This window comes from Cricetulus griseus, chromosome 5 (genome assembly GCF_003668045.3).
Source record: "Cricetulus griseus strain 17A/GY chromosome 5, alternate assembly CriGri-PICRH-1.0, whole genome shotgun sequence".
NCBI lineage: Eukaryota > Metazoa > Chordata > Mammalia > Rodentia > Cricetidae > Cricetulus > Cricetulus griseus.
Window position 1 is genome coordinate 133,469,014 of NC_048598.1, and position 18,549 is coordinate 133,487,562.

Sequence of the window (18,549 nt, forward strand, 5' to 3'; positions counted from 1 at the left end):
GACAAAGGTTACAAACAAGCAACTAACAAACATATCGAGACTCTACACTTATAAATAAAAAGATATTCAATGTCATGCAAATAAAAGTGAAAAGTATACTGATAAGCATTGTAATATATCTGATTTACAAAGATCAAGGGTATGGCTATTCCTTTCATGGTTGGTCAGTCATTGCAAGGGGACAGTAAAATGAATACAGTATCTTATATAATGGTTAGGCAAATAACTATGAAAAGTATATGATGGGGAAAGTCCTTCTGAGTATATGTTTGTCTTGTTGGTTGATAAATAAAGCACTGTTGGCCAATGGGGGAGCAAGTTAGGCAGGACTAGGAGTTGAGGAGGATTCTAGGAAATGTAGCAAGAGATGGAGTTGCCATGTGATCCTGGCAAGAGAGGACACATGCTGCCTGTGTCCTCGGTAAGATAAGTCTTTATAAAATATACAGATTAATGACTATGGTCAATACTTAGGGCAGAGCTATCAAATGAGAAATCCTAGTCATTGGCCAGCATCATTGTAAATAACATAAGACTCTGGTGTTGTTTGGGGGCCCTAGTGTGGTGGCAGAACTCAGGTGGCTGGTAGAAAGACTAATCATTACAAGTATAAATGTATATATTCCTTAACTTATAAAGGCTATTTCAAGGAATTTGTTCCACAGATACAGTCACATAGACACAAAATACCAGAAGCAATATAAATGTTCACCAAATGAGGGACTGACTAATCAAATGTGGTTCATTCACCTATGAAATATAATACAATGACGGGGCTGGAGAGATGGCTCAGAGGTTAAGAGCACTGACTGCTCTTCCAGAGGAGCCGGTTCAGTTCCCAGCAACCACATGGTGGCTCACAACCATCCGTTATGAAACCTGGTGCCCTCTTTTGTGCAGATATACATGGAAGCAGAATGTTATATATATAATAAATAAATAAAACCTTAAAAAAGAAAAATATAATACAATGGCAAAAAATGAGGAGGTTCATTTGAAATAAATGTCACTGCATATTCTAATAACTCAAGATATAACATAGTATTGCAATATGTATAACTCTGAGAAATGTGTGCGTGTTTGAAATGTTTGAGGGGTAAGAAGGACCATGGCATAGACAGAATTGGTTTACAGGTTACCTGGGGTCAGATCAGTGGGAGGAAGATGAGAGATCTGGGAGGATTTGAGACAAGGTGGGTGTCTTGAGGTTTCTATTGCTGTGAAGAGATACTATAACCACAGCAACTCTTATAAAGGAAAACACTTAACTGTGGTGGTTCATGTACAACCAGAGGTTCAGTCAATTATCATCATGGTGGGACAAGGTGGCAGGCAGGTAGACTTGGTGCTAGAGAGGTGGCTAAGTGTCCTACATCTTGGCTTACAGGAAGCAGGAAGTGGTCTAAGACACTGGGCTGTATCTTGAGCATATATGAGATGTCAAAGCCTGCCTCCACAGTGACACACTTCCTCCAATAAAGTCATAGCTCCTAATAGCACCATTCCATTTGGGGGCCATTTTCTTTCAAACCACTACAGGGAATATTAGGAATGTGGAAGATAAAAGACCAGTGCATGTTTCCTGCATACAGTTCTTGGCTCTGTCTCTGCAAGGCAGAAATGGATGACACAGGTAAATCTGAACTTGTTTTTCTTGTTTGTTTGTTTGTTTGCTTCCTTTTGCAGTACTGGGTATGAAACCCAAGGTGTTTAGTGTACTAAACAAGCAATCTACTGCTGGACTATCCCCTGCCCCTGCCCTAAACCAAGATTAGTCCTCTTCAGATATCTGCGTTCTGAAATACGTTTTCTTTAACTAAACTCAGTACCAATTCCCCAATCAGTATTCAAGTCTCAAAAGAGAAGAAGGAACAAAACAGGTCAGAAATCGAGCCAGGTCAGGAGAGAATTTTACTATGGTGGATATGGGCAAATGAGAACCACCTGGCTATGGTCTGAGAATGCTTTGTTCCCCCTGAGACATGTTGAAATTTGGTTCTCATTGAGAGGTGGTAGGACCATTAGGAAGTGATAAGGTCATTAAAACTCTTATGAACATACTGTTGTCTTTCTAGAAGGACTCAATTAATTCTCAGAAGAGTGTGCTAAGTTCTGCTCTTGCAGGCCAATATTAATTACATCAAGAGAGGATTGTTAAAAAGTGTTGCTGCTGGCTGTTACGGACAAGGAAGTTCAAGTGGCATCCATGACTGCCGACTCACAGTTGAGACTGAGAGATTTCGAAGGCTCTATGACAACCTCTCCCCAACCCCAACCCCAAAAGAAACAAATCTAGATAGGAAGCCATTGAAGAGAGCCCTTAAAAACTATGATGCAATGCTGAGGTATAGCTCTTCACAGTTGATGGCCTCTAGTGAGGGGGTGGAGGGTACACTAACTTTTCTTTAAGAGGCAGGCCACTTGGAGTTGGACCATGCTCCAATGAGTATGTGGGCAACACAAATTGGACTTGGTGTATTTTTTCTTTTTTCCTTTTTGGAGAGGGCACAAAGTTGAGGGTGGGGAATGGACCTGGGAAGACAGGGAAGCAAGTGTGGTCAGGATGCATTGTATATAATTCCCAAATAAGTAATAAGAATATAATGCTGGAAAAAGTATTTCAAAAGTCTTTAATGTTAGTAATCCCTTCCCATACTCCCTCCTCTTCCACATGCCCCAATGCTCTACTCCACTATCCTCTTGTTCTATTAATTACCCTACAGAAGTTAATGGTAAGCCCTTGTTACTGATCACCACATACTTGAGTCATAAGCTGTAAAGAAATTAAGCTTTACCAACCTGGAATCTTCATCTCTACAGCTAGCTTTCATGGAGTTGGAAGGGAAGCAAAGTAATCAACAGTCTTACCTAGCTGTGAACTGTGCAAGCTACAATAACAACCCGGCAATATTTTCTCACTGATGAAATAGTGGCATGAATGTTATGAGAATAACCAGCTACTTTTCTGATCAAATTTAATGTCCACTCAAGATAGAACCCAGACCTGGTACTAGTGACTGGGCCAAACCTGTGGCTGGCTAGGTCATGGGTCTTAGGGGAGAACTTACTATTCTCCTGCTAAATGCCCAATGTAATAAACTGTCCCCTAAGTTCTTATCTTTATATCCAAAGATTAGTGCATCTCTGGACCTCACCAGAGAAACTTCTTTTTGCAGTAGATGGTAATTAATACAGAGACCCAGCATTGGTCATTACTCAGAGAATAAGATATTATGGAGTTCTTAGCTCTAAATAGGACTTCTGTATTATACCCCCTTGCCCCAGGGCTCAGGTATTATTATAGTAGAGAGGCAAGAAAGACTGTAAGAGCTAGATGCAGCAAAACAGTATTTTCCAGACACGGCAGAGTCCTTGTCCACAGAACTCACAACAGCCATGACTGTACATACAAGACCTGCACAAGATCAAGTCAGCAAGATCCCAGCATGATGGGGAGGGACCCATGATGTCCCATTCCTAGCTGAGGAGCTATTGGCAACTCTTCCAACTTTTTGTAGACTGGATTTTTTATTCTAAGCAGAGGAATTCTAATTTTATGTGATATTTCTAGGTAACTAGAAACTGGTACTCAGGTATTGAATTTTGATATGCAGAAAGGGAAATTTTAAAACATTAGAACAACCACAGCAAATGAACACCACTATATAATAGAAATGCTATCAGAATGTGTTACTAATTTTCTTAATTTAAACTTAGTTAAAAAGCCATATTCTATTTTCTCAGCAAATATTAAACTGAGAGAGAATCAGCTCTGAGTATGCTAGAGATATTTTAGAGAAAATACATGGTGCCTAGGAACTGTATCTTGGCAACAAAAATGTAAAGGAACTGTTACTTTTCTTTGAGATCTGTCTAATGATAGAACTGAAATTCTCCTGAAGGAGTCTCTGTCTGATTAAATGCAAGAATGCCTCCAAAGTAACAGTGCTTACACAGAGGAGCCTGTGGGAGCTGAGGAGACAGAACAAAATGGTTAATTCATGATGACAAATCTCAGAGCAAGAGTAGAGCTATGGGCTAAAGAGAGATCATGTACTGGGTGCATCTCAGAGCATGAGTCTCAAAGTGCTACATCGTGGAAAGAATAAGGATATCACTTAGCAGGATTTTTATTTATTTAGGAGCAAAATTCCATAAATCATCCAAAGTATGTCAGTGACCATGAATACCTATGTATTTGTTTGCTCATGACTTTGCACTAAGAGCATGGTGTGTACACATGCTTCAACAGAGAAAGAAAGAAACTAATGCAAAATGAAATTCAAATTCTTGATAGGAATACAGGGAAAACCTCAGTCTTCCAAGGAAAGACACGTTAATTAAAAAGAAATAACCTTCGAAGCCAGCATGGTCTACAGAGCAACTCCCAGGGCAGCCACAGTTGTTACACAGAGAAACCCTGTCTCAAAAAACAAACAAAAAAAGAAAAAAGAAAGAAGAAAAAGAAAAGAAATAAACTTTTCTGGTAAATACATGCGTGTATGTTTGCAAGTACATGCATGTGTATGTGCTCGCATGCACATATATACACACATTATATGTACACTTGGTGTTGGAATAAAAAATTAAAAATGTATATAATTTTTGCCCAAAAATTCCATTTCCTGGAATCTATTCTAAGGAAATTATCAAAACAATGCACATGTATTTATAGAGAGATTCATAACAACATTATTTATCTGGTAACAAATCAGAAATAATCTAAAGGTCTAATTGCAAGACACCGTAAATAAATTGTGGCACAGGTATTTTATTTGACATATACAGTCATTTGAAGTCACATTATAGAAAAAACTAATTATAGGAAAACATATTCACACATTTAAGCAAAAGAGCAGATGGAAAGTAAAATTCCTATGAAAGAAAACAAGCAAATACACGTGGACTTAGAGGTACATGTGGAGTTGGTTTTAGAAGTATTTGCTTTCTACAGAATTGTTTGGTTCTCTGCCCTCTGGTCACGTCTGAGTAAGTTACTCCAAGAAGAATGGGTACTCTTTATCTGCAGTATTGTCTGTCCTGCTCACGTCTCTCCACCATTCTCGGCTCTTCTCTGTGTTAAGAGACTGAAAACACGGACTGGAACTACAGCACTATAACATAGTTTTTCTTAATCAAGTTCTAATTCAGATCTTGTCAAAGGAAGGTGCTGACGACAGTGGAAGACAGAGGGAAGAAAAAGTATTGTTCGCCAATAGAACCAATGACATGTGGAAAGATAGCAGCCATACTAAGGTTCTGGGATCACCCCATCTCTTAGCCCTTTAGCCAGATCGTCAGGTCCTCGGGATCGTCACAGTGAGCACAGAACCCTCATTCTCATGGAAGTTCACCAACAGCATTCGAATTCAAGAGATGGTGACTAATCAGATGGGCAAGATGATATATTTTATAGGTAGTGGTTGGTAGGATCACAAATGAAACTAGCAAAAGAAATACGAAGCATTTATGTTAGTTAGCATAAAACAAAAAAGATTTTGAGTAAAAAACATTACACTAGAGGCCTAATATACAAAAATAAAAGGTTGAATTCATCAAGAAGATATGATAGTATCATATTTGTAAATACTTAATAGTTCAAAGGCATATAAGTAAAATTTAACAGAAAAAAAGGAATAATTGACAAATATATCAACCTGAGAATTTTAAAATAAACAGAAGGTAATGAAGTACACACTGACAAAGTCTGAGCTAATGGAATATGTTGCAGAACATTCCTTTACAGTGTGGGAAGATGTGTCACTGTGGTTGGTTTAATAAAAGCTAAATGGCCAACAGCTAGGCAGGAGGTATAGGCGGGCCTTCTGGGCAGAGAGAGCTCTGGGAAGAAGAAAGGAGGAGTCGCCAGCCTGACTCAGGAAGCAAGACATGCACATGGAGGAGGTGAAAGCCACGAGCCACACAGCAGCACAAACGGGCTAATTTAAGTTATAAGAACTAGTTAGAAACAAGCCTAACCTACAGGCCATGCTTTCATAATTAATAATAAGCCTCCGTGTCATTTTTTGTGTGTGTGTGTGTGAGCTGGAGGCTCAAAGAAAAATCCAGCTATAGGAATATATAGCACATTGAATGGAAAATTAGAAAACACAGACTGTGGAGATAGCTTAGTTGGTAAAGTACCTGCTGGGCAAACTGAGGACCTGAGTTAAATCCCTAGAACCCACACAAAAAAACCAAGCATGGTATGCACATGTGTAATCTCAGTGCTGGGAAGATGGAGGCAGGCAGAGCTCCTGGGGCTTGCTGGCTAATCATCCTAGAGGCCAACTGAGAGCACTGTCTCCAAAAGCAAGTAAACTTCAAAAATTTTATTCAAACTATTAAGGGTTAGAGAGATGGCTCAGCAGTTAAGAGCACTGGCTGCTGAAGAAACCTGGGTTCAGTTCCCAGTACCCACATGGCAGCTCATAACCATCTGTGACACCAGGCCCAGGGGATCCGACACTTTTTCTGACTTCTGCAGGTATTTCATACATGTGGTGCACAGACATGCATTCAGGCAAACATTTATACATGGAAAATGTAAAAAATAATAAAACCAATTCAAACTATGGGTATTCTATACCATGAATTGCTTTACATTGCCGTCAGTAGCCATAAGTAACTAGTTAACTTACAGAATTAAACTTAAATACATTAAATATTTGGTTCTTCACTGTTGTTTGACCACATTTAACATGTTCAATTGCCACACTTGGCCTATGTCTGCTCACATTGGACTACTGCAGGTATGGAACATCTCTGTTACCATAGAAGGCACTACTGCTTCACAACATACATTCTGACTAGAATAACCCAAGCATACATTTAATAAACTGTAATTTAGGAAAGTCTATACAATTATGGATAGTTAATTAAAAACCAATGAGAATAAATTACATCAACATATATTAGAAACAGAATTGCCATTTAGAAAAAATCTATAGCCATATATATCTATTATATCCTACAATTTTTAAGTTAGAAAAGAATAAAAGGATATGTCTAAAAAATAAGAGATGCACGGAAACTAGGGAAATACAGCAGAAAAAAAAGATGCTGAATAATTAGAGATGTAAGATATACAAATTTTAAAAAAGAACTTAAACCAAGAAAAATAATAGAAAGCAAGAGCAACTGTGCCATGTGAATGAAATGGACAAATTCTAAGAAAGCTATGAATTACTAGAAGTGACTCTAGGAAAAAAAGAAAGTATTAATTACTCTATACCCAATTCAGGATCAATAGTTCAAAATCTTAGAAGAGATAGCAGGTTAAGGTGATTTCATAGACTAGTTTCCTTGAACTGGATCATTGTCTTATATTAACTGATACAAATAATAGAAAAAATAGATAGCCTCTACTCATTTTATAACCTTAACATAATCTTGATAGTTTAATACTAAAGTCAAAAGAAGTACAAGAAAAGAAATTTACCTATAAACTTGTTTGTAAATATCTTAATCACAGGGTTAACAAGCTCAGCAATGCATTTCAAAGGTAACACTTGTAGCCTAGGTTTATTGTAGGCTCACCAGGTAACTTTAGTGGAGACTTAATATTGTACTGAAACATCCTAATGAAGTGAAAAAAATCATATTGTTTGATTGCATGCCAGGAAATTATTTGTTAATCTGTTAAAGTTCAATATTCAGTGATGATTTTTAAGCACTATAATTATGACACAATCCCTAGGAGGCCTGCCTTTTTCTGAAGGGAAACCGAGGAGTGGATCTGGGGGAGAGAGGAGGAGGTGGGGAGGAACTAGGAGGAGAGGAGGGAGGGGAAACTGCAGTTGGGATGTAATATATGAGAAGAGAATAAACAAATAAAGGTTTAGGACATAGCTCAGTAGTAGAATACTTGCCTACAATGTGTAATACCCTAGGTTGAATTCCCAGTACCATCTCTCCTTCTCCCAGCACACACAAAATGCAGAGAATTGGAAATTATTTTATTTATTTATTTATCTATTTATTTTTGAGGCAGGGTTTCTTTGTGTAGCCTTGGCTGTCCTGGAACTCACTCTGCAGACCAGGCTGGTCTAGAACTCAAAGAGATCCACCTACCTTTGCCTCCCAAGTGCTAAGATTAAAGGTGTGCACCAACATGGCACAGCAAGAATAGAAAATTAGGGAAGGAAGGAAGGAAGGAAGGAAGGAAGGAAGGAAGGAAGGAAGGAAGGAAGGAAGGAAGGAAGGCCGGTCTTGATCTTATGTAGTAGAACAGGAGAAGTGTAGGGAAAGATCTGGGAACATTCAGGTCTCCTGAAGGAATGCAAAGTTGAGGAACAAGCTTGGCAGGAAATTGCAGTCATTTCAGTCAATGTTAGCTCTTAGTTCAGAACCCTCCTCCCAGCCCCATTTCCTGGAGTAGTGTGTGAGCAGGTTAGAACCAGGATGGGCAATAAGGACTTCATTCTTTATAATTCGGCATCTATATTCTCACTGTTGAGTGTAGCTTTGATCATGGAAGGGGACCCGCAAGCAGGAAGCCATTGTTGCAAGCTCTCTCACTGTGGCTCATGTAGACTTCTGTCTTAGGGTTTCTATTGCTGTGACAAGGCACCATGACCATGGCAACTCCTATAAAGGAAACATTTCATTGGGGCTGGCTTACAGTTCAGATATTGAGTCCATTACTGCAGTGGCAAGCATGGTGGCATATAGGCAGACATGGTACTGGGGAGGTAGGTGAGAGTTCTACATCTGGATTGGCAGGCAGCAGGAAAAAAAAAAATGCCACACACTGAGCCTAGCTTGAGCTTCTGAACACTCAAAACCCACTCTCTAGTGACATACTCCTCCAACAAGGCCATACCTACTCCTATTCAGTTCAATTTAGCAATAAGAACTCCATTTTTGCCTAGGTCACCATTTCAATAGAGGGAGATGACTTACCTCCTAAAACTTGTTTCATCCCAGATTTCTAGGAAATGGCCTAACCCCAAATGCCCAGGAAAAAGCCTAACTGCAAAAGTTCCACCCTCCCATGATTGGAGGGCACTAAGCTGGGGCAGAATCACAAACCCCAGAGGCTCCAGGTTTGAGGTCCACCATCCTGGAAAGTCCCTAACCTTGTCTCCCCATGTTCTGTTATGATTTGTAGTTTTCTCCCCTTAAATTTTGCTTGCTCAAACCTGGTCTTCCTGTTGGATTATTCCCGGATTCCCAGATCCTAACACTCCTAACAGGCCACTCCCTATGGGTCTTATGAGGGCCACTTTCATTGGAACCACAACTTGCAAGGATGTTAAGATCTCAGCTACTGCTGAGCACCACGCCTACCTCCTGCCTCTGTGCTCCCCACCATGATGGCCATGGACTCACCCTCTGGAACTGTAAGCCCTCATAAACTCTGTCTTCTGTAAACTGCCTTGGTCATTCATGATGTCTCTTCACAGCAGCAGAACAGTAATTAAGACTTCTAGAAGTTGGTACCAGGAAGTGGACTGTTGTTGTGATGGGCTTGACCATGCTGTTTTTTTGGAGGAATGTGGAAAACTTTGGACTTTGGATTAGGAAAGTGGTTGAACATGGTAATGGGATTTAATGGGACATGCTAGTAGGAACTTAGAAGACAGTAGTGCTGAGAGCTCTGTGAACTGTGAAAGCCTGGCTCAAGAAGTTCTTTTTGTTGTGGGGGGATAATATTAGCAACTAGGCTAGAGTTCATTCTTAGGTTATTTTGGCAAAGAATGTGGCTGATTTTTTACCTTGTCCTAAAAATCTGCCTCAAGCTAAATTGAAGAATTTTAGACTAATTTTATTGGCAGAGGAGAATTCAAGATAATTTTTATGTGTCATGTGGTCTTTGTGATCACTCTAAAAAGAGGAAGTAGGGAAAAAGAAATCTAAAATGTACAGTCTAAAGAGAAAAGAAGCACCAGGAAATTTGTGTTGGAGCCAAGGTTTGTGCTGAAAGAGATAAGGAGAAATAGACTAAAAGAAGTGGTACCTGCAAGATGAGACCCCCCCCACCCAGATAATCCTACAATTTTCAAAAATAAAAGGCCCAAGATTACCCTTTCCTAAAGAAAAAAAAACTAAACATGGGGTCTCAAAGAGAAATTTGCATGCCAATTTTTACAGAAACATTTACAATAAATAGCTAAAGCATGGAAGCAACCCAATGTCTATCCACTGATAGAATAAACAAAATATGCTGTATATGTATGATGAAATATCATTTGTCTTTACAAGGGAAGAGAATTCTGACATGTGCTAAAATATAAACATAGAAAATAATCAACTGAACAATTACAAAAGATAAACACTCTAACACTGTACTTACATAAAGCACCTATGGTGGTCCAAATCACTGAGAAAGAAGATACAGTGCTAGTCTTAAGGGGCGGAGAGGAGAATGGATGGGGAAGTGTGCCTAACAGGTGCAGAGTTTCAGTTTTACAATGAATTTAAAATGGATATGGAGATACACAATACAAGTATTTAATGTCATTGAGCCAAATACTTCAAATAACTAAAATGGTAAAATTATGTACATTTTACAATTAAAAAATCCTGAAGAAAAGTAAGTACGATCATTTAAAATCAGGTAAGAGATTATGTTTAAACCTTCAGATATGGAATGATTTCTTATGCTATAAAAGTCACAAACCATGAGGTATGGGTGAGCCAGCCCCGAGGTTGTGAGCATGGCAGAAATGTCCCCATTACTCATTTGTCTTGTGGCAGCATGGGCAGGGGAGAGATACCCCCCTCCCACCAATGCCTGAAGCAGGTGGAAGAGTTGTGCCTGAGGTCATAAGAGCAGGACAGCTGCCTCTGACACCCACCAGCTGCAATGCTCGGGAGAGCAGGCCCTGTACCTCACCTGGGCAGCATAGGGCTAACCCTGTCAGCAGAGGTATGTGTGAGTCAGCCAGAAGTTGTGAGTGTGGGTCATCTGTCGCCCCTACTTGTCTGTCATGAAGCAGTGCGGGAAGTGCCCCCTTAATCCTTTCCCCCTACTGCCTATGACAGATGAGTGAGCTGCCTGTCCCCCTTACCAGCTGCACTCAGGAAAGTGGACCCCATACCTCACCTGGGCAGCACAGTAGAGCTGACCCTGTTGGCGGTGGTGTGGGTTAGTCAGCCCCCAAGTTGTGAGCATGGGAGAGCTCTCCCCATCACTCATCTGCCATGTGGCAGCAGGGGTAAGTGGAGATGCCCTGACCCCACACCACCCACCAATGCCTGGCCAGGTGGAAGAGCTGGCCCTGAGGTCATAAAAGTGGAAGAGCTGGCCCTGTACCTCATCAGCTGCTGCACTCTGGACAGTTGCCCCTACACTTTTCCTGGACAACACAGTAGAGCTAGTCCTGAAGGTATAGTTGTGGGAGAATCCTCTCTGAGGATACAAAAGCAGGATAACTAGCCCTGCCCCTTGCTTATTGCTGCAAGGAGTGAACAAGTCAGGGCAATGCCAGAGAGCTCACCCTGGTGGTGAGGACAAGGGAGAACTGGTGAGCTGACCAACCCTGCAACTACCCAAGCCCAGAACCAGGGTTATGAGTTGGTCCACCCCAAAATCCACCCCACATGTGATCTGCTGGAGCACAGGGGAGGGGGTTGGGAGGGGGCAGTATTGGTCCTTCGGATTCAGAGCTACAGGATCTCCACAACACAGGGCAGCAACAGGATGTCCAGGAAGAATCCCAGTGAGGGTCCAGAGTAGATGGTGCAGCAGAAACCAGGGTCCTCAAACCATACCAGTGATTATTTGCAATGAATGCTTACATGTAAAAATGTATGGATAAAGGAATTTACTATGTGACTGACTGGGTCATATTGCAGCTTCCATTGCAAGATTTTTCTTTTCTCTTTCTCCCTTTTTTTTCTGCATTAAATTTTATTTTGTTTTATTCTGGGGAAGGATGGGTGGGATTGAGAGGCAGGATATTAAAGACACAAAGAATAAATAAAAAGTTAAAAAAATATTCACAAACCATAAAGGGGAATACTGATTAGCATGACTACATCTAAACATAAAATGTCTGTTTACAAAAAGCAAAGTCATATCACAAAATAGGAAAAAGGATCTGCACAACAAAAATACATAAAGAATTCAGAAAATCAAGAAGAAAAATTAAAATGGGCAAAGGACAAACAGGCATAGAGTGGAACTCATGAACATGAATAAACACAGGAACTTGTGCTCACACATCAGTTCAGGTGGGCTGAGCAAATGATGTGGTGCACCCTATATTATAACACTCTATGACACCAAGAGTGGGTGAGGATACAGGGTGAACAAAATGGTTTTGGAAAAAGTAGACTCTAGGAGATCCTATCTCCTAGAAATGTCACAGATGCTAGACCCATGAAATCTCATCAGCATGGCTGCCTCAACAAGGATTGAATAAAGACAATACCAATAGATATGCTAACATGGAAGGGGGCAATCTCATGACACTTTAACCCTAGACAAAGAACTACAGGCAACTGGATTGCTGAGAGCAGGAGAGACAGTCTTCCCCAGAGAAGAGCCCTCAAATTAGCTATCCAATACAGCCCTGAAGTTATCTGCATACAAGTAACTTTATATGGACTGAGCAGGGCACATTTATATATTTAGGAGTTTATGTGCATATGCATACATATGTAACAACAATTAAAGAAATAAAGGGCATGAATTTGAGAAACCACAAGGGAAAGGGGTACACGGGAAGAATTGGACTGAAAGGGGGAGAGGGAAATGATGCAATTATATCTTCATTACAAAAAAAAATGTAAGTAAACCTAAGGCAATCCTGGTGGCATAAGTCTATAACGCAGGCTACTTAGGATGCTGATGATAATAAGTTCAGCACTTTCCTGAGCTACAGAGTGAGTTCAAGATTATCTGAGCAACCTAATGAGACTTAATTTTAAAATAAAAAGCAAAGAATGTACTGAGAATATAGCTCAGTGGTAGAGTGCTTGCCAAACTCATACAAGGCACAGGCTCATTCCCCAATACTACAAGAAAGAAAAGAAAAATAAAACTAAATACCTTAGGTACATATATTCACTTAGGTACACATTGGACTTATGATTTAAGAAGGGAGGTACATATATTTGCTTAGTGGAACTATTCAAATTATGAGAGGATAAGAACAAGTGTGCCAATGTGTATTTTCTATGCTGTTTTCATGAAGATACTTATATGAATTTTTACAGTAAAGAAGAAAATATTTCAAACCTAAAACCCTTTTCAATAGTGGAAATATCTTAGGGTGAATCATTTTCCCAGTGAGCATAGGATCTAATTTATAGTTAGTCTGGACTAAAGGTAAGTTTGAGAAGGGGACAAAGGTTTAATCCAGGAGTCATCAAAACAATTTGGTATCAGAACCTAAGTCTGCATGTGCATGTGTGTGTATGTGTGTGTGTGTGTGTGTGTGTGTGTATACATGTGGGCACATATTTATGTATGTGTTTGTGAGTGCTTGTGTATGTGTCTGTGTGTGCATGTGAATGTGTGTATGTATATGTGTGCATATAGTGTGCATATATGTGTGCATATATATGTGTGAGTGGTATGTGTGTGTGCGTGCATGTTTGTGTACACAAATGAAAACTGTATCTGAAAGGAGAAGCAGTGCAATCAAGTTAAATGAAAAAAATTCAGGAGATGAGAATATATAGCAAATATGTGTGTGTGTGTGTGTGTGTGTGTGTGTGTGTGTGTGTGTGTGTGTTGTGTGTGTCAAACAGTAAATAGGTAAATATATGTGTTGTGAAGCATGGTGTCTGTGTGTGTGTGTGTATGAGAGAGAGAGAGAGAGAGAGAGAGAGAGAGAGAGAGAGAGAGAGAGAGAGAGAGAGAGAGAGAAAGAGAGAGAGAGAGAGAGAGATACAGTACATGTGGAACCTAACAGAAATTTAGAAATTTGTGATTTTGTTTTATGAGGACAACACCTGTGGAAAAACATCCCTCATGGGGTCACATGTTTGAACACGTGGTTCTCCATTGGTGGCATTGTGTGACAATGTTTGGAACTCTGAGGAGGTGGAGACTTATTGGAGGAAGTGGGTCAATGGGAGTGGACTATAACATTTTATAGCCAGGCCCTATTTTGTGTCAGCTCTTCCTGCTTCCTGTTGATAACGTCATGTTTCTGGGCCATACTTTCCTAGAATGCTAGACTATCTCCCTTCTTAAATCATAAGTCATATAAGCCCTTTTTACTTAAGTTGTTTTTCTCAGGTAGTTTGTCTTGAAGTAACTAATACAGTTAGGCATGGTCACTTTTTAAACAGGAGACAATAAGCAGTATTGGTCAGAAACAATAGCCCAGATCTAGGGCAGGTTTCAAAGTCGACTTTACACTTCAGTAGTCAGGAGAAGGATCATGCTCTGGAATGCACTCTGTACCCTCCATGACTATAGGAAGAAGAATGTGGCATCCTATGTAGATCTGACCTCTGTCTTGAGTGACTCTTCACCCACCAACTTCTCCATCTCCTCCTATATATGACTGACATAGCAGTCCCCGTCATCATAGCCTCAACCACACCCTCTGTCACAATAACCATGACAGTGGGATCTGACATAGGTACTTCTCCCGTTTGCCTGGTGCTGGGTATGTGATCTTTTTGCTAGCTCTGTTCTACTCTAATTAAGCCCCATTTCACCAGACTGCTCTTCAGCTTCTTTGGCATTATCTGTATTTCCAAAACGCACAAAGGCAAGCTCATTTAAACACTTTGACTGCTGGTCATGTACAACATCAGTAATGGGAATTACCTAAAGAACATGTCTTTCTAATCTTTTTCTATGGTGTACAAAACTCAGTTCACATTCTCCAAGACAGCAGGAGCTTCCTGATTCCCAACATGGCACACTCGAGTAGACATGGAGAAAGCAGCTGTGTCCTCTGAGATAATCTGGCAGTGGGACTGACATCACGACCTTGCATCCCACCTTTGAAAGCTTATTCTAAATCAAAACCTAGAGTTGGATCTTGACCTGGATTTTGATCTAAGCCCCCAGATACAGTGCTTTCTGATTACACCACACTTCTTTCCTTTGGTTTATTTTCTTACTCCCTGCACCCCCCCACCCCATTACAACCCTCATTTATTATTGGTTGTATTAGTGAACCTCAAGTCTGATGACTCACATTCACCCACTTTTTTAAATATCAGTTTCTTTCATCCCCAACCTTCAAGTATGCACTTAGCAAACTTAGTTAAACAATAACTTCTACATCTTCCTTCTTCAGTATTAGCCCATTCACCATAGCTCTGTTCATAACCGTATCATATCCATATTGTTAATTTCCCCTCAAAAACAAAACCAGAAACCTAAAACTTCCTAACCTAAAATCTCCACAAATGTCTTTTCTACAAATAGAAACTTCTCATATTTACTGTGAAGCTAAGATGGTTTTTGTTTCAAGGAAGCCCAAGTTAAAAGTTTATTTCACACATTTTTGTATGGTATTATTGTACTGTAAGAGCTGTCAAACTGTAGAAGACATTCTTACACTGTATCTCAAGTTTTTGAGGAAGTTAAAGGAACAGAAATAAACAGACAGAAAGGTATACAGTGTTGCTCTGTCTCTGGTAGATGTGGCTCCAGCCCACACTGAAAGACTGCTTTCTGGGCTACTGTTTCTGATACTCATCTGTCCCCTTTACCTCCCACACTAGCACACTTTATCTATCTTTCCAGTCCAAGGTGATTGAGTTTATAGAGCATTGATTTCTTCTACCAGCTAAGTCCTAGATAAGCTTGTTGTGACAGCTTTGGGCATTTGTTCTAGCTTCTAGACCTCAGTAAATGGACAGTAGGAACAACCAATTATGACTTAAATCCTAGCTCTAGAACACAGAAACCATGGTGTCTCTGGCAAGTTCCTTAGGGTCTCTAATCTCAGATTTCCCAATTATTAAAACAACAATAAGCCGGGCGTTGGTGGCGCACGCCTTTAATCCTAGCACTCGGGAGGCAGAGGCAGGCAGATCTCTGTAAGTTCAAGACCAGCCTGGTCTACAAGAGCTAGTTCCAGGACAGCCTCCAAAGTCACAGAGAAACCCTTGAAAAAACAAAAACAAAACAAAACAAAACAAAAAAACAATAATAACACCTACCCATGAAAGTTGCCTCTTAAATGCTTACATATACTCAGACTACCTACATCCAGATGCCGGTTCAGGGGGTGGACTTTCAGTTCTGGTTACACATGGGCTTCCCTGTGGTGTCTCGAGTATGACCCCTCAACTCCACTTCCAACTCTGCTGGACAGCACAAGTATTTCTACTCTCCAGCCTCCCTGGTCTCTGCAAGACCCAAAAGGCAGTGTTCCCTCAGTGAAAATAATCCTCATCTCAGAGTTCTATAGGGTCCTGAGCTCTTGAGCTCTTATGTACAGATTTGCAAATGCCTTTCTTGTTCTTTATTTGAGAACCATTGCATTTCCCAAGTCTGGGATATCTTCTGTGTCTCATTTTTTTTTGTTTTTTTTTTTTTTTTCTTTATAACATTTCTGACAATAGCTAGCTGAAAGGGCCACTGAACTGTTATTTAAAAATCAGCAGACTATTTTCTCATAAGAGAAACCTGTGGCTTCTTTTGAGAACCTGTTTTCCCTACCTTACACCCCAACTCACTCATTTGTAAAAATACTCCACAGTACCCTGCTACAAAAGGCAATCAGAAGAAAACCCTAGCTTCTAACCACAGTTCTCTAACTTACAGAATATATGACTTTAACTACGTCATTTATCCTATCAGCAACTTCCATTTTTCTAATCTTCAAAAAGATAGTGAACACAATTATTTAAAAGGCTAAAGACCAAAGGAAATAATTCAGATGAATTTGCATTGGAATGCAGTCATGCAAAACTGCAGACAGAACCACCCATTTACTCAAAGAGGTGGTCTAAGATAAAAGAATCTGAACTCAAGCTCCCAGATGGAAACACCAATCTATCATTTACTAGCCCTGTCATTTAACATAAAAGGTGAAGATTATAGCGTCTACCTCACATGATGTTATTTCAATGATGTAAGTCTCTATTGCTGTCATTAGATACCTACTGTGTGCCTAGCAGGCACTGTACCAGGCACTGTAAATAAAATGGAATTAAGGTAGAAATGGATAATATCTTTGTTAAAATGTCTACCTCACATTACTACAATTCCTAAATAATTTATTTTATAATGCTTCACAGAAAGTAAAAACCTAAGTCGTGAAGTATTTCCACAGAACATAAGGTTGCACTCAACAATTCCAGTGCTCATTTTCAATGGGAGTTTCCAGTGGACATATAATGACTCTGGCATTTTCCCCCTCTGATTTATCACTTATGTTTTATATTGTCCTGATGACTTTGGAGTAAACTGTTTAGAAGATGATTCTATCAAACATAAACTGTTTCTCAAAGTAACATCATAGAGGACCTGCTCCTCTGCCACCTACAGAACTAGTCAAAAGACAATTTTCTAGGTCTTACTTCAGACCTGTTGACTCAAAATCCCTGGCTGGATGCTGTGGGAACCTTCAAAATTTCCAATTTGTTCTTATGCAAGTCTCACTTGAGAATGGCATTGTGTTGGGGGAAGAGGCTGCCTAAGAAACCTGTAACAAATACTGAAGAATAATGAGCCAAAGCATAATAAAGAAGAATTCTTAGAATAAATTTCCATACACCTGGCTCCCAGCAGGGTGGAGTCAACAATCCAATCCAGAGATCAAAACTAAAATCTTAGTTGAACATATACACCTTCACCGTGAATGATCAAGAATGTTCAAATTCCTATTCCAGAACAAGAACTGGAATGGAAAAAGACACTGGAGATCTTTACCCAAGTTTTCAAAGGAAGCAAAGACTGTACCTGATACTGAAATCCAAGCTTGGTGATCTGCGAAAATGAAATTGCTTCTCTTAAATTTAGTCAACTACTGACTGCCTGCTCCACCTCTCCACAGTAACCCAGAAATCTAGGGTACTCTCACAAATGTAAGCCTTGCCCATAGGAGTAGCTAATCTTGTGACCGCCACATCAAAGGAAGGCAAGGAGGCATTATGATCTTTTGACACAAGGAAACAAATAACCAATTAAAAGGTACATCTATCCTCTTGGTAAGACAGAAATAGAACTGGAGACAGAGAACCAAGGAGCACTGAACTCCTAGTGGGCGTGAACTTTCAAAACAATAACAATGCAAAGCCAGTAGAACACAATGTTTCTCTCTACACCACCTGTCCGTGGTTAGAGATCCGCACTGTTTCCGATCATAAAATGTGTTTATTGGGCTTTAGTTAAGATGCCGATGAGCTAACCACTGTGCGGGCAAGAAATCGGGAGGTGGGGGGTGGGGGAGAACAAGGCCGCTCAGGCTGCCCACAGTTCTCCAGATCTAGTCTGCAACAGCAGAGAGCAGAGCGGGCGGGGCGCGGTCTCTCCCGCATCACTGCGCTCCTCTCTGCTCTGCCTGTGTGAGCACCGCCCACCCACTCGCGCGTGAACCCGCTGGGCCCAGCCCTTCCTTAGGCCCCGTGCTGAATCATGAACCCAGTATCCCCAGAAGGTAAAAATCGAAGAACAAA

The 18,549-nt window shown here is 40.3% G+C and overlaps 1 protein-coding gene across 2 annotated transcripts in view; it reads right to left on the minus strand.

Moving 5' to 3' along the window:
- The window catches only part of Atl1 (atlastin GTPase 1), a 65,730-nt gene that overhangs the window by 46,414 nt on the left and 767 nt on the right, over positions 1 to 18,549 (minus strand). The window lies entirely within an intron of this gene.